The sequence below is a fragment of the Mesocricetus auratus genome, unplaced genomic scaffold, assembly GCF_017639785.1.
Source record: "Mesocricetus auratus isolate SY011 unplaced genomic scaffold, BCM_Maur_2.0 Super-Scaffold_15014, whole genome shotgun sequence".
Taxonomy (NCBI): domain Eukaryota; kingdom Metazoa; phylum Chordata; class Mammalia; order Rodentia; family Cricetidae; genus Mesocricetus; species Mesocricetus auratus.
This window is the reverse complement of record NW_024429186.1, coordinates 5636406-5648178: the sequence shown is the minus strand read 5'-3', so window position 1 is coordinate 5648178 and position 11773 is coordinate 5636406.

Here is an 11773-nt window from a genome sequence, read left to right as displayed (position 1 = left end):
GAATTCCTAGATTCTGTCAGCATCTTATTAGTATTTCTGTTGTTGAATGTGTTCCTTTTTTGTGTTTTTGAGAATGTGTTTCTCTTTGTAGGTTTTTAGGTGACGCTGGCCTCTAACTCACAGAGATTTGGTGCCTCTGCCTCCTGTGTTCTGAGATTAAAGGTGTGAGGCACCACCGTTAGGCTGCAGAATGCGTTCTTATATTGTCATATTGTCATCTTCCCATCCTCTCTTCCAATTGGTACAGGTGGGTTCTCCTCCTCTTCTTTTGGGTATGGGTCAAGGCTCTCTTCCAGTGGGTGCAGGTGGGTCCAAGTCTCTAATAGCAGCAGAGGCTGGTGACTCAATCTTTCTACGGGATTTGGTTGCAGACCAGATTTTGGAAGCATGAGTCAGGGGACTCCAACAGGGAGAGGAGGGCAAGAAAACACTCTGCACTGTCCTCTCCTGGTGGTTGCAGTTCCAACACTGGTGTTGGTGCCTAACCCCCACAGGGTCTTTGAGTTTTTTTGTCAGCTCATAGCCACAGGTGCATCCTGTTTTCTAGTCCTGGCTTACTTACCCCATATTGCCCCACTGACATCTAGCATAAGGCAAATATGTTCTCTTCCACCTGGTGTTTTTCTACTGTGTTGTAAGACTATATATAAGACTGCTCCATCCTACCAGAGAGAGACCTCTTAAAACTTGCAAAATAAAGACACTTCTTAGTACATAGAGCTGGACATCTGGTCTTTCTTTTCCTGATACCTCTGAGTTGCTTTAGGTCGGGGAACCACAACTGGAATGGTGACAGTTTCTGGATGCTTTGGTCTGCCTCCAGGGCTCCATGGGGGTTTCAGTGGTTGGATTAATATGGGGGCTGCGTGTCAGGGGTCTCCAACAGGGAAATGTGGACAGAAGAAGGCCCTGCACCGACCTCTCCTGGTGGGTGCAAGTCAAAGACCTGAATGTTGACAGATGCTGGATGCTTTGGTCTGCCTCCAGCTATTCATGGGGTATTCAGAGTTTGGATGTTTCTGGGGGCTGCATGGTATGGGACTCCAACAGGGGAAGGTGGGCAAGAGAAGGCACATCACTGGTGGTTGCTGGTTCAGGACTGGGATAGTGGCTGATGTGGGATGCTTTTGCGACTCAACCAAACCTAAAAGTAATTGGTATAGAAAAAGGTGAAGAATCCCAGGTCAAAGGTGCAGAAAACATATTCAACAAAATCATAGAAGGAAACCTTCCCAACCTAAAGTGGAGCTTGCATAAGAAAGTAAATGGAACTTACAGAGCACCAACAAAAACATTGCTTGTCATGTAATAATTAAAACAAAAACATACAGAATAAAAAAAGAATATTATGAGCACCAAAGGAAGCAGAATGGATATGAAGACAGAATCTCTTCTTCTGCTGCATACAAGAATCACAACTTATATCCACAGACAGACATTACCTCAGAGTAAATGTTTAGGAAAATATTTTCCAATCAAGTGGATTTAAAACAAGCTGGAGTAGTTATCTTAATATCTAACAAATTAGAATTCATACTAAACTTATTCAAAAGAGATGACAAAAAGAATTTCGCATTCATCTCAGTAAAAATCCATCAAGATGAAGTCTCAATTCTTTATATCTTTGTCTCAAATACAGAAGCACCACCATTCATAAAAGAAACATTATTAAATTCAAATGACACATAAACCCCCACACATTTATAGTGGTAAACTTCAAGACCCCACTCTCACCATTGGATAGGACTGCAAGACAGAAAATTATCAAAGAAATGAAACTAAGAGAAGTTATTAACCCATTTGATTCCAAGAGAAAGCTATAGAACATTCCATCCAAAAACAAAATAATATAACTTCTTTTCAGCCATACTAATAACCTTCTTGAAAATTGACCCTACACTAGGCAACAAGGCAAACCTCAACAGATGTGATAAAATTGGAATATCCCCCTGTATCGTATCATATCACCGTGGTTTAAAGTTAGAATTCAACAACACAAATTGCAGAAAGCCTACAAATAGTGCCCAGTTAAGTCTTTATAATCTCCTGGGGTGGATATGTGTTTGGTGTGTACTGTGTTCCCCATGGTGGCCCTGTGAGACCTCATACGAAGGATTATGTCTAGGTTCATTCTGAGATCTACTCAATTCAGAACTTACACATTAATAAGTGGCTGTGTCCTCACACTTGACACCGATCATTTGCATGTACAGAGTGTTCTTTGAATTGTCTCCATTGATAGTGAATCGATTCTTTTTTTTTTTTTTGGTTTTATGAGAAAGGTTTTCTCTGTATTGTTTTGGAGGATGGCAGTCCTGCCCGGCCTTGAACTCACAGAGGTCCACCGCCTGCCTCTGCCTCCCTAGTGCTGGGATTAAAGGCGTGTGCCACCACCACCTGGCACATTGTCAGGTTTATTTGTGCACGTATACCCATAACAACCATCACATCTAAGAGGTGTGTGATAACAGAATAAGCATTTTCAGAGCTAAGAGCAGTAGCCCATTGGAAACCTGAAAATGTCTCTATTTTAAACTTCTAAATTCTGGAAAGGGAAACACATTAATTTGCCTAATTTTATTTCTGCGAATATTTTGGGAATATTTCCTGCTGGTAATAGAGTTTGATTATGGAATGAAGAGGTGGGGTAGTTTCTTACTATTTCCTTCGCTGGTTGCCAAGTGATAGAATGTCTTTCATGAAGCCTTTGCTATTAACATGGTGTTTCTTGTGAAATCAGGAGCTTCCATCACACTTCCTGTTAATAAACAATCAATATCATCATTCTCTTGTGCTAGAGAATATGGTAGACCCATAAGGGATCTGATGTGTGATATATATATGATGAGTTCTACTTCTGAGAGTTTCTTACAATTGTTTATACAATGAAGTTAATTCCATATTGTCAGGAATAAATCCAGTGGTCTGAGTGTGTAAGACGACTCCCTCTGCATATTGAATGTCAGTAACTACAATGAGAGGCTCTGTAAAATCCTTACATACAATGAGAATGAACTGCAACTCTGCCTTTTGAACAGAGCTGTAAGGACTTTGAACTACTCTATTTATATTTCCTAATGTATAACCTGCCTTACCTCAATTTTTGAAACAGTGTAGAATATAAAAAATCCAGAAATTGGCATTTTTCTTACAATACGTGGAAAGATACAACCTGTTGTCTTTATGAATTTGATTCTGTTTTGGGATAATTGTTACTAATTGTTAACACACGGTCACTGCAAGCCCTTTGCCAATATTCATTATCCTTCCATAAGGAGGAAATTTCCTCATTTTTAAGGTACAATAATCTCTGCTTGGTCCCTTCCAGGTAGTTGACAAAGACTTAACTTATCTTTTAATAGCAAATAAGATATCTTTTATATATATGTCTTCAGTTTTTTATTCTGTTTATGTGGCAGAAATACCCACTCTAGTATGATGTCTTACATCTGAATTAAAATTCTTTAGTGGCATTCTCTAGATGGTAAAATAACCAGAAGCAATCCAGTTTTGGATCCAAATGGTATACATGTGCTTCTGATATTCTTTTTTCTACCCATTCTTATTCATTTTCTGCCTCAGCTGGTAATAATCTTGGACTCTTTAAGTCCTTGTCTCCTTTTATGGCTGTTTTTAGGTGGTTTAAATCATGCCCTCTACTCCAATAATTTTCTGTTGTTGAGAAATCTCTGCTAGTATATTTGAAGATCATTAAGTTTCTGGCAATAATCTCTCCTTATCAGTACTTTTTGTGGTCTAATGTCCTGTAGATTCATTTAATATCCCAAGAAAGTAATAGAATCTCTTCTGTATATTTTTGGGGTGAGTCTATAATTTCCTTTACTGGCTCAAACAACTTTTCCTTTCCATTGTTCCCACTTTCAAATCAGCCACAGGTATATCATCCATATAATGGTAAATTATGCAATGTGGATATTGTTTGTCAATTATTTCGAAAGGGTTTTGCACAAAATACTGGCACACAGTAGGTCTACTTAACTTTCCCAGTTGCAAAATTTTCCATTGAAATCTCTTAACTTTTTGATAATTGATATAGGTAGGAATTGTGAAGCCAACCAATTCTTTTCTCTATCTTTTTCTTGTAAAGATATAGTGAAGAAGCAATCTTTTCATCAATTACTATAATTGGCCATCCTTTTGGTATCAGAGAAGGTAATTACCTCCCAGGCTGTAGTGAGCACATCGTTGAATAACTTCAGTGATAGCTCTCAGATCAGTAAGCTTTCTTCATTTACCAGACTTCTTTTAATAACAAATAGAGGAGAATTCCACAGACCGGTGGATTCTTCAATATATCAAGCATTTAGCTCTTCCTGAACCAGCTTTTCTAAAGCCTCTACCTTCTCTGAGGTCAGAGTCCATTGCCCTATACTGAAAGTTTCATCAGTTATCCAGTTTAAGGATAGTGCTTTTGCTTCCTCTCTAGGTGTACCACTAGCATCCTGTTTCTTTACAGTCTGAATGTTTGGAGATCATTTACTATAGTGACTTAAAATATTTTTGCTACCACCAAGAGCTTGTTTATGATTCATATATGATACAGGAGGGATGTTGTTCTGGATATTCCATTGTTGCAATAAATGATGTCCCCATTGATTTATAGCATATGGTCTCAGGCTTCCTCTTTGTCCTTCGGCCTTATGAATTAAACTCATCTCCTTCTTTTTTTAAATTCAGACTGGGTTCCAATCCCGAAAAGCTGAGCATTTATTTCTTGTAGGGAGCATTTTGTAGGCCAAGATTTTAGACGTATAATAATAATATCTTACTCTGTGTCCACTAAGCCTACCAGCATACCGTTATTTATCTGCACTCTTATTTTTAGTCTTTTATCATTTATAGATATCTGCCAAAATATATTTTTGTTTCCTCCAGTTTTGTTTGGTTCATCCTCAGTAGATAATCTATCATACAGAGCACTATTATTCTTTACAATATGACATTGATCTTCTAGTTGTCCTTGAAAAGACTGTCCTCCACAGTGAGTAGGAATAACTGGACCACTTTCAACATGTCGTCCCTCGAGAGGCCCCTTGAGGAGTTTCCCAATTGCTAAGGGTTACCTTATTTGTGGTGGCACTACATTCATTGGTTCAGTGTTGGCATTTACCACATTTCCTATATTATCCAGAACACTGAGAACATCTGTTAGAATTCATTACTAGGAAGAGTATTATTTCTAAGAATGCTTTGCCTACAATTCCTACTTAGATGTCCTATTCTACCACTGTTGAAGCATCTGGTTTTTCAATGCTTTTTTAAACTCCTACTCAAGTTTCTGTCTATTCACAGTTATGGCATCATGGTGTCTCTTCAGATTTTTAGAAATTATTTCTCCTACAGAAGTTTCTGTATCTTGATCTTTATATTCAATATTATCTGTATACAAGACCCATTCATCCAATGGTGCTGATCTGACTTTTAAAGGTCAAAGTACCATTTTACATTGCAGTTTTGCAATCTCATAAGCTAGAGATTCTATAAAAAGACACCTAGAATTTTAATCAGTCACCTGTATTTCTACTACTCTGGACAATCTTTCTCTGGGAAATTGTATCACTTTGGTACGTGGTTCAGTTTTTTCTCCTGGTTCATGAATTTTATTCAAACATTCACAACTGTTGTGCAGCATATAGACATAAATGTTTCATCATATTCAGCTTAAGCCTTTATATCAGCATAAGCACCCTCACCAAGAATTTTATCTCAGGGCGCTTCATAAATTTCTTTAGGCCTTGAAGCTGGAGGGACGTCTCTTAATCCCTCCTTAAAGCTCTCCATTGTATTTGAGACAATTTGTCAGCACAGGTGAAAGCAAGTTACTCGAATCTTTTGGGGGTGAACTTATTGCTGCTTGCCCAAGGGTTTAACAGTTCTTCGACAAAAAGGGAGTGGATTCCATAAGAGACAATGGCCTGCTTGATTCATTTGAGGTGTTTCATCTGTATGGTTTCCCATTAGAATTGGCAATGAAACCATTAGAATTCCTCTTTGATGGTGGTTTTTCAGGCCTATGGATACTTGGAAATCCATAGGAGATGGCATAACATTATGAAGATTTCTAGGCATCTTACAGCTGTAGTATAACTCTGTCATGGCTTGTTGCTAGAAATGCTGAATCTGATGTATCAGATTGTAACTTATCTAAGACTTGTGGTTTTGTGACTGTCATGTCTCTGAATGATTGAATTTCCTGGGTCTGAAATATTTCTGAGGACCTCATTGAGTATGTTCATTTGTTGGATTCATTATTTGTATGATTATAAACATGTAATACTCTCATACTTAGATATTATTTAAATGGCATGTAAGTTGCCTTCCAGAAAAAGTGTTCTATTCCTTACTCTTCATTATCCTCAAACACGAAATGGACTGTTTCAGTAAATTTACCAATCTGCTTTTCCAGCATTTGAGTTTTATTAGTCAGGTCATCAGACATGGAACTTTTTGTTTCTGCTAGCCTGATACTGTCCTACTTAATCGATTCTATTTGGCCATAGGGCAGTGTACATGGAATAATTTCTGTCTTGTAAGTTGTTATATTTCAGTTCCAAGGTATCTACTTTGCTACACATTTTTACATTGACCTGAAGATTTTTAATTTTTGTCTCTAATTTACAAATAGTTTGCACAACTTTCCTGTTTTCTGCCCTATCATCAAGTCCCCTTTTGCAGGATATTATGTGAAATATTAAGCTAATTTGTAACATTAGACATAAATATATTTGAGGCATGTTATAATCCTCTCCCATGATGTCATTCATGCAATAAGCAAGCTCTAGAGTTCTGCATTGTAAGACTGTCTACCATGTTATAGAGTAGGTAAAGTATTAGAATGCAAAATTTACCCCCAATGATCTTGGGATGAAGAAAGGATGTTTACCTGAAATGACTATGTTTGCCCAGCAGGTGGCAGAGTTGTGCCACCAACCACTGTTCTGCTGGTGCTCTGAATTTTCACCGTGGAATCTGAAAAATCTTAAGAAGCTTTTGCAAAGTAAGCAAGGAGGATTTTATTAAAAGAAAGGGAAATAGCCCCATGCAGATTGCAGGAATCTGCAGGTATGTAGCGCTGGGGAACCTTAATGGCAGCAAGGAAAGTGCACAGCATATACCTTTTGGAACACTTGATTCGGCAACTGTTGATAGAGGCACTGGCTTGCTGCCAGGGAAAACTGGCACTGAGGAAGTATTGATTTCTGGGTGGGCAGGAAGGCTGCAGAGATGAGGTTGGCATGAATGCTGAAGGTCATTGGCGTGCCAAATGAAAAAGTGATGGCTGGTTTGGCACAAGAAAAACATACTGAACAAGAGAATGGGACTGAGTTGGGACCCTGGTAACTTAGGAGAGCCTCTGGGGCTCTGAGACACACAGGACTGTAGATCACACACGTAGTCTGGCTGCCTGCACCTGGACAGGGAGGGAGGCAGAGGACTGGGTGTCTAGGGAAAGTTACTTACTAACACCATATAACGCAGAAATATTAAATGACACAAAATACGGTTGTCCTAAGATATTTAACTGAAAGAGAGATCACTTACATGAGAAGTCAACAAAGCCAAGAACCAAAGGTCTGAATGCTGCTCTCCGGGGGAAAACCAAAACCCAAAGAGAGAGTCTCCTCCCCATAGCTCTTTTTATCACCCTAATTCTCTACATACTTGGGAACACACCCACATATATGTGGTCAGGACTATGGGTATGTAAGATCTCTCACTAGATAGAAAGATCTGGTTTTTTTATTAAATTTATTTTAGAAAGAATATTGTTTTTCATATCAATACAAGTAAACTCTCCCTACCTTCTTCCCCTGCCCCACACTGGTGCCCTAGCCATTTCACATTCTCTTCCCTAGGGAGGGTGCACCCTTCCATGTGGGATCCTCAAAGTCTGTCACATCATTTGGAACAGTGCCCAGGCAAGCTCCTGTGTGTCTAGGCTGAGAAAGCATCACTCCTTGTTCAATTAGCTCCCGAAGTCCCTTTGTACACAAGGGAAATACTAATCCAATACCAGAAGCCCCATTGATTTTCCAATTCTCTAAATGGCACCCGTTTTTACAGGATGTTGATCAGTTATATGTTGTTTCCCTCCTATCAGTCTGAGGTCCATATGCTCCAACTTGTTAAGGTCAGTGGTGTCCGCAGGTATCTTCAGTCTGGTCACGATCACTTTGCTGATCAATGCTCCCTCTCTCCAACTGGATTCCAGGACTTCTGCTAAGTGTTTAGCTGTGGATGTCTGCTTCTGCTTCCTTCAGCTACTGGATGAAAGCTCTAGGGTAGCATATGAGGTAGTCATCAATCTCATTATCAGGGAAGGCCATTTTAGGTAGCCTCTCCACTATTGCTCAAATTGTTAGGTGGGGTCATCCTTGTAGATTTCTAGACCTTTCCCTAGTACAAGATTTCTTTTCAAGCCTGTAACATCTCCCTCTATTAAGATATCTCTTTTCTTACTCTCATCTATTCTTCCTCTGACCCAATCTTCCTGCTCTCTCATGTTTTTCTTTTCCCACTTCTCCCCTTCTCTTCCTCCTAACTCCCTGTTTCTTGCTCCCATGCTCCCAATTTACTCAGGAGATCTTTTCATTTGTCCCTTCTCCAAGGGTCCATGTATATCATTATTAATGTCCTCCTTGTTTCCTAGCTTCTCTGGCAGTGTGGATTTTAGCCAGGTAATCCCTTTGCTCTATGTCTAAAATCCATATATTTTTGAGTGCATACCATGTTTGTCTTTGTTGACTGGGTTACCTCACTCAGAATGGTTCCTTCTAGTATCATCCATTTCCTTGTGAATTTCAAGGTTCCATAGTTTAATTCTGCTGGGTAATACTTCGTCGTTTAAATGAATGGTTATTCAATTTTTAATTGAGGAATATCTAGGTTGTTTGCAGGTAACGATGCTATGAACATAGTTGAAGATATGTCCTTGTTGTACAAATGTGCATCTTATGAGTATATACCTAAGAGTAAGTAGAATTGCTGAATCTTGTAGCAGACTGATTCCAATTTTCCTGATGAACCACCATACTGATGTTCAAAGTGGTTATATGATTTTGTGCTGCCACACATGGAAACGGCAGGTCCTGGGTTATTTGTATATGGGATGCAGGTCATAATGTTAATTTTGGGGAAATGTTATTAAATTCCATCATTGTTAAGTCATCTCCTACTAGCTTTTTGGCAAACAAAAGACTCCTTTTAATGTTTTTTCAACTCTGTTCTCCCTGACCATGATTACACACTGCAGTGACATTGCTTTCTGGTGCTCATTTTTGTAGGAGTTAGCACTACAGTGTGAACCTCATCCCCAATGAACCTAAAACTCCTTGCAAAGCTATAGCTTTGTGTATAGCTGCTTCCTGATGTTAGTATCTCCATGACCATACGAAGGTCATGTTGTGTGCCTGATTTCCAGTGTTCGTCTAATCAAATTAATAAGCATTATCATGCATGTGTATTTATCGTGTTATCTTCTAGTTCAATTCTTCTTTTTTCCCTAAAGTGACTGAGAAACTGAACTTCAAGGAAGACCTCAGCATTTTACTTCTACATGTTGGCAGGCAGACATGCCAGAGGAGCACCTGGTGTACATGTCAGAAGGGCCGCAGGTGGCAAGTGAAACACTGGTGTCAGCCCACCAGGAGGTGATTTCCACGTTTATGAATCTCTAATAGTCCAAACCCAGGGATCACAGACTCCAGAATATCTTTTTCTTCCTTGGTGTCTTTACATGTTTGCTTCTGCCATCTTTTACTTGAATCTTGCATGGTGTGATTGGGTGTAGGGAGATTCCCACTGTCTGAAATGTAGTAGATTTATCTTGTGGAAACATCCCATTATGTTGGGAATTTCAAGGATGTATTATTATGAAGTTGATTTTTCTTAAGCTGTACTGTCTAACTGACCATAATTCACTTAGTTTAAATAGACTTTTCATGATTAAAAATAAATACAAAGTGACATATAGCTAGGGCCTATGAATTTTAACTCCATAGCTGCATAGACAATAGTTTATGTTAAGAACTTTAGGGAAACCCCTTTTTTACTGGTAGTCAGACTCTCTCAAATTCTTTCACTCTTAATGTTGAAAGGCACATTCACTGGTTTTGATGTGCATCATACCCGCAACCAAGCCTGAAAATAACTTCTGGTTTGATTAGATGTTTCAAAATAGTTTTGGCATGTAATGTCCCAGAAAAATAATCAAAAGTTCAAAAGATGTGACTCCACATAGGCATCATTGGAGTACAGAGTTCTTGCATATGAAAATCTGAAATATAAATGAGGAAAACAGAATCACGGGAATATTTCGGCCAACAATATCTCATAAGGAATCAACTTGATGATAATTACCTAATTCCTCCTTATGTACTTAAAAGGAACAGAGGCAGATCATAAAAGAACACACACACACACACACACACACACACACACAACACACACACACACACTGAGGCATGTAAACAAGATATTGAAGTGTAACTACTACACAAAATAGTAACAATAACCACATCACATAATTAGTTCCATGTAAAAGTGAATAGATAAATTTGGGAGGAAGGTTTGTGATACATTTCTATAATCACACACAAAATTAGGATGTGTGAGAGTAATTATGGTAGAATCTAAGGGCTAAAATTTACTTTGTAAACATCAGTCAGCAATTTACATAACAAATAAGTTATTATTAAATAGTTAATTAAGTGAAATTCATTATAGAGTTCTAAATTAAGACAAGCATGGGTGGTAAAAGGGAAAATAAAATGAAAACATTCAGAGAGATGTTTTTTTATTGCAATTTTCTCATCATCTAGAATTCTGAAAATTCCTTGAAATATCAAATAGAAAAATATTTGCCTAATTTGATGAAAACTTTGGAAAGTCAAGTATGAGGTTTGAAACAAAACAAAAGAAATAGCAAATGAATTTTTTAATTAGGCAATGTTCCTAGACATCGTGATAGTTCAAATTAAAACTAACAAGATAAAAACCTCACTGAAGTAAAATTGGTTGCCATGAATACTTCTGACAACAAATGTTGCCGACAACATTTAGAGGAAGCAGTCTTTACTCACAGTTCACAGTTGGTGTGGATGCAAAGTAATGCAACCATCATGGAAACCGTGTGTGTGTGTGTGTGTGTGTGTGTGTGTGTACAGAGAAATTCATACCCCCAATGTCAGCACTACTTTGTTTACTACACCCAATAATGTATTTTTCTATATAAAATATGGGGTATAATTCATCTCTAAAGAATATGTAAATTACAAAGTTTTCTCAAAATTGCATGCATATAGAATATACCATATTAAATGGGATGCACAAAATTTGAAGGGATAAAAGCATATTTTATCAACATATACACAATACGTTGTTTGAGTGCTCTTGTCCCACAAGGTCCTGCTACCATCATCCCCAAATTAATACACAGATGCTATATTGGCTAGAAAAATGTTGGCTGATGTATAGGACTTCTTATCGGCCAGCTCTGAGTTAATTGTTAACCCATTCCAATAAATTTATGTAATTCCACGTGATCTTGGCTCACGACAGAAGGGCCTTGACCACATGGTGTCTCTTCATGGAGCCTCCCTACCTCCCTTGCCACAATTCTACTGGTCTCCTAGCCCCCATATCTTCCTGCCTCTACTAGCTATTGGCCAAACAGTGTTTTATTCATCAACCAATAAGAGAAACATATATACAGAAGGACATCCCACATCAAGAATCTAGCCCAATATTCACT